The sequence below is a fragment of the Callorhinus ursinus genome, unplaced genomic scaffold (genome assembly GCF_003265705.2).
Source record: "Callorhinus ursinus isolate GAN/ISIS: 27379988/994484 unplaced genomic scaffold, GSC_fseal_2.0 scaffold103, whole genome shotgun sequence".
NCBI lineage: Eukaryota > Metazoa > Chordata > Mammalia > Carnivora > Otariidae > Callorhinus > Callorhinus ursinus.
In genome coordinates, this window is record NW_027397165.1 from 1 (window position 1) to 5,695 (window position 5,695).

Consider the following 5,695-nt stretch of genomic DNA (forward strand, 5'->3'; position numbering starts at 1 on the left):
TGAGGTCCATCCTGCCTTCCTCGCAACCACGTTCTCAGATGCAGATTCGCGAACAACTCAGAGACCCAGCCCTCTGGACAAAGACCTCCCCTCCCCCCACACCGAATAGTTCAAAGACCTCAGACCCTGGGATAGAGACTCACAAATCGTTCAGACATCTCATCCTAGACACCAGCCACAAACAGCTCAAAGCTGTCACAACCTGACAACATAGTGTCAACTGGCTGAGAGGTTTCCTAGTCCTAGTAACAGCTGCCCTTCTGCTCAGAGGCCTCGCACACCCACTCCCAGAGCCTACGGGCTGCCCCCTGTGACACAGTGCCACGAATCTTGAGCTCAGGGCTGCTGTGAGGGCAGTGACAGGGAGTCTCTGTTCCGGCCACCCTGTAGGGGAGAGGCCTGGTGTCTTGCCCTCCTCGCTGTCTGCAGTCACACCGTGTCATCCGGAAGTCAGGTTCACCCCAGGGCTGGAGAGTTCTCTGGGACCGAAGGGTTCTGAGAGTGACCTCTCAGGTCTGGATCCTGGGGATGCCTGTTATCTGACCCACCCTGCTCACCTCTGGTCATAGTGACTTCTGCATCCTGCCCCTTCGGGTCTTAGGGTGATCTTAGATCCATAAATGGAGACCTGTGGATCCTGTCATCTCTGCCATCTCTTAGCACCCACTGTAGGATACTGTATCCTGCAGAGTGGAGAGGCCTTTCCTTCTCACTGCCTCTGGCACTCCCCCCCTTAAATCCCTCTGAACAGCCCTGTCCTTTCCCCAAACCACCTCTTCTGCTGGCAGCGGCTACACCCTCTCTCTGCAGACGCCTGCCTGCCTCATCCCACCACCAGCCACCTTCCCCTTGGTTGCCTCCCGTGTCATTCAGATGTGTAGGAGGTGGCATGGCCAAAATGGGACTGGAGTGGCCCCATGAGGATGTCCTAGAATGGGTGTCTGCCTGAAGCTGGGCTAGCAGTCTGGGGTGCAAGATAGCATCATCGTCACCTCTGTCAGAATCTCCGGCTAATCACCCTGGGGTGGGGTGGACTTTCCTGCCCCTGCATACACAGTATTTGTAGTGGTTGTGTCCATCTGTGTACCCATAGTGCTAAGTATCGCAGGGGACAGTTTCATCCTCATACCTCATCCCTGGTACACCCCCAGGAGGTGAGACCTCAGAGGGGCTCTTTCTCACTTAAGTCCTGTGGATCATTCTTGTGGTTCTAATGCTAAGGTGAAACTTCAAGATCACCTGTTGGTCTTGTTCAAACATGACTGCTGGGCCCTACCCCCAGAGTTTCTGATTCAGTGTGTCAGGGGTGGGGTCCAAGAATTTTCATTTCTAACCAGGCTCAGCCTCCCTCTCACACGACTGAGTGGACTCGGATTCCCATCTCCCTCCACCTCATTACTAGCGGACCAGTCCTTTCCTATCTCTCTCCCTCCTCAGCCCATAACACACCCAGATGAAGAGTCTTATCCCTAGACCCTGAAGATCTTGATGAGGTCAAAATTGTAAGTGTCTAGTACTCTGCATCAGAGCTCCTGCCCCATGAATGATGTGAGAATGCCAGTCAACAAGCTTTTCTTCTCCTGGACCAGTGATGGACCACATCATGGCAGCATCTACCAACATGAAAAATCCTTGCAAACTAGGCTGGTGAGGACAAGGACAGTTTTTGTTCAATATCTTCAGTCTCTCTAGTGCCTAGCACATAATGGACACTGATTGGATCAGTGAATGCCTGATCTTTGCCCCAGCAATTCCCCTTAAAAGAATGTATAATCAATACCCACATGAACAGAGCTGTGTGTATAGGAAAGTAGTAGCAATCAATCAGGAAAAACCTCTAAATGTCCATTAATAGTCAGTGATCATTGGATGGTAACTGAGAGATGAAGTGTTTATGTTTTACCATGGAGTGCTCACTGGCCATGGAACCAAATGAAGGGACCAGTCTATAGAGATCAGAGGGATCTTTTCAGATATGCAAATAATGGGTGGAGCAGAGAACAAATGGGAGATGCTCATAGTGGGACCTTCAGTGAATGTGTGTGTGGGGGGGTGGAGGGGTGTCAAATACAGAGAAATATATTTGAAGGAAATACCCAGAACTAACTCCAGGGGTAGGCCCAGGAAGGCACTGATGTACTAATAGAATCTTTTACACTTGGCCCATATGCATATATTATTTGAGTAACTGTATAAAGCAAAGTCATGTGATGAAAATATCTGCTTCACAGAGCATTTGTTTGTGAGGACATCTGGAGGATGTCAAGGAACAGGGTTCTCAAACTTCCTTGTCCCAAGGCCAGGCAGTTAATGTGCATAAGAGAACCCAGCTCATCTCAAGGTTTGGAAGAACAGCCCTTGGGTTTGATATATGTTCCCTGCCAATCAGCCTTCAGGGTGGATACTAATAACGTCCCCATCTGAGGGTGCATCCAGAATAAGATCCCTGCATGGCCAGGGGCTGTGATTTTCCCAGTGAAGCCAGAAGTCTGGGTTCTTGTCATCTCCTGTTGTTGTAAATTATAGAAACAAATTAAATTCACAAAAATTGTGGTTCAGTCTAGCTCTGTATAAGTCATATAGAACAATATGTCTGGGAGTGAGATTGGGTCTGAGGGCTCTGTTCCAAGACAGATCTTTCTGAAACCCTTCTGGATCCCTTTCAGAACACAGCTAGAGGTCAGGAAATGCTATTGAAATGATAAATGTATGAATGAATGCATCCTGGGTCTTTTCTCCTCTGTACTTTGGTCCTGGATCAGTACTCTGATCCCCACCATCTGGAAGGCATCATCACTTGCCCTCTGACCCCTTCATCCTCTTGGTGTGTCTTCCCAGTAGTCGCTGCCCACAGCAGCCCACTTTGATTCCTTCTCTGAGTTTTCAGCCCCAGCAGAACCCCTTCTGGAATGGACCCCTCCATGCCATACCCCTATTCCTGGCGGTGGTCTGGAACTTGGGGTCTGGTGTTTTCCTGAGTGCCAATCTCAGATTGTTCTCTTCATATCAGCTGTATGACTGGGGATCTTCCCCCACTCTCTCTGTGCCTCAGTCTTCTTCACTGTGAAACAGAGTCAATCCTCGTAGGTTGTAGTGAAAAGCAAATGAGATGATCCGAGCAAAAGTTTTCACAGGGCCTGACACAGAATAAATATGAGGTAAACACTAGCCAGTATTATTACTGTTTTTGTCATTATTACTGTTTCCAGAAAGGCCCTATTTTGACCTTCAGTTAACTCTGTTAATAGTCGTAACATCCTTGGGAGGTGATTATTGTTATTAATCACTGTTTTACAGATGAGTTACTGATGTACTGTGTATCAGCTGTTTTACTCAAGCACACCAGAGGCAGGAGGAGAGATGTCAACACTAACTCCAAAGTATGTCTGACCCCAGAGGTCCTGCCCATAACCCCTGGCTGTGCCTCTTCCCACAGCAGTGTCAGTGACAGCAGTAGCTGCTGACACAATAGAGGAAGCCAAAGCCGAGCAGACCCTGAAACAAATATGGTCCTCATAACATGAAGTGGAAAGACTAGATATCCAGAGTACTCTCAATCTCAGTCAGTCACTCCTCCCTGTATATGTCCCATGGGCTGGAGAATTCATCCTGTGGATCTTGTTTTCCAGGGGCTTCTTAGCCACTTGCAGGGTCATGTCCAAGGCTGATACAAGCCACACCCGGCTCTCCCTGCAATGCTGGGTGGGACAGGCTGAGGTCCCATGTTCTAGGGACCCTCCCCTCCTGGACCCAGATGAACCTTCACAACCCACTTCCTGGCACTCTCCCCTCTGAGTGGATGCAACAGCCCACATTCACCCCGATTCTGTTAATAGACCAGTGGGTGAGGAGACTGATGTACCAAGGGGTTAGACAACTTGCCCAGGGTCCCCCTGCTAGTCCACAGCAAAGCCTGGATTCACACACTGCCCTTTGTGACTCTAGGTGTACTGACCTAAAATTGTATTCCCTTCTGCCTCTAGTAGCAGATGCACTTTAGTAGTGCCCACATGCCACATGCTTTACAAACAATTATCTAACATCCTCATTATCATAACTAGTGGCCATTGTTAGAATAGCAACAACCGTTACACCCTTACACTGACAGAAGTTGAGGAGTTTCCTTGAACCTCTTCATCACAGGACCCACACGTGTCATATAAGAAAGATAGCCAATCCTCTTAACACAGCATCCGAGGATTAATTCAAGACTGACTCAGGATTTGGATCTGGCCATGATGGAGAAACAGGTTTGGATTTATCCTCCCACTTTAAATAATTAAAAAATTGGAACAGATGATTCCTAGATATGGTACAACAGGCAGTTCATGACCCTGATACCTGAGAGAAGGGGAAAATGAGGGAAGTAGTATCATTTCCTCCATCCTACTGCCTGAAGAGGGTTTTCAGGCATCAGTGCAGGGAGAGGAAATCCCAAGGCCCATGGTCTCCCAGAGCTGAGGAAACAGTTGAGCAAAAGTCCTAGAGTAGAAGACCAAAGAAAAGAGAGCTGCTTGGAGGGCGGAGAACTGCAAAAAGAGAGAGTGTACTTGCCCTGGAGATCTGCATAGGGTTCTCCGGGAGTCTCCAGCTGAATTCTGATCAGTGCATATGTGTGAAGAAATTACCCAAGCCAGGGAAAAGTACCACCAAAAAAGAATGGGTGGAACAACCCCAGAGTTCACAGAGGGATGGAAATAGTTCATCTTCTCGTCTACCAGAGGTGAGAAAAACCTCAAAATATACAGGGTATTGGGTAGATCTCTCAGCTAGTTATTACCTCAGTCGTCAAGAAATTTTACCCTGAACTATAGACTGTTCTGGTTACATCTAATAATGCTAGAAAGCAAGCCTCAAAAGGATAAAACTGTTCCCAAGTAACTTAACTGCATCCCAGCACATAGCTCAAAATTGCTTAAAGGAATTATTACTATTATAAAAACCAGAACCCAACAGGTAAAATTCACAATGTTTGGCATCTAATAAAAAACTATTAGGCAGGGGTGCCTGGGTGACTCAGTCGCTTAAGCATGCAACTCTTGATTTCTGCTCAGGTCATGATCTCATGACGAGCCCCCCTCCAGGCTCCATGCTCAGCAAGGAGTTTGCTTGAGATTCTCTCTCTCCCTCTCCCTATGTCCCTCCCCATCTCTAAAATAAATAAATAAATCTTTAAAAAAAAACTATTAGGCATGCACAGAAGCAAAAAATGCAACCAATAATGATAAAAATCAATCAATAGAAACAGATTCAGAAATAACACAGGTGATATAGTGAACAGATGTGGACATTAAAATAGCTATTGTAAATGTATTCTGTGTGTTGAAAAAAATAGAGGAAAGAATGAGCATGTTAATAGGAGACATTAAGTTATTTTTTAAAGACTTTATTTATTTGAGAGAGAGAGCAGGAGTGGGGAGGACAGGGAGAAGCAGACTCCCCATAGAGCAGGGAGCCTGACGTGGGGATTGATCCCAGGACCCTAGGGTCATGACCTGAGCTGAAGGCAGACGTTTAACTGGCTGAGCCACCCAGGTGCCCCTAAAGTTATTTTTTAAAGAGACTCAAATTGAACTGCTAGAGATCAAAAATACATGGTCTGAGATGAAAATTACATTGTAGAGATTAACAGATTAGATTAGACATTTCAGAAGAAAAGATTAGTGAACTTGAAGCCATAATGAGATTTTTTTTA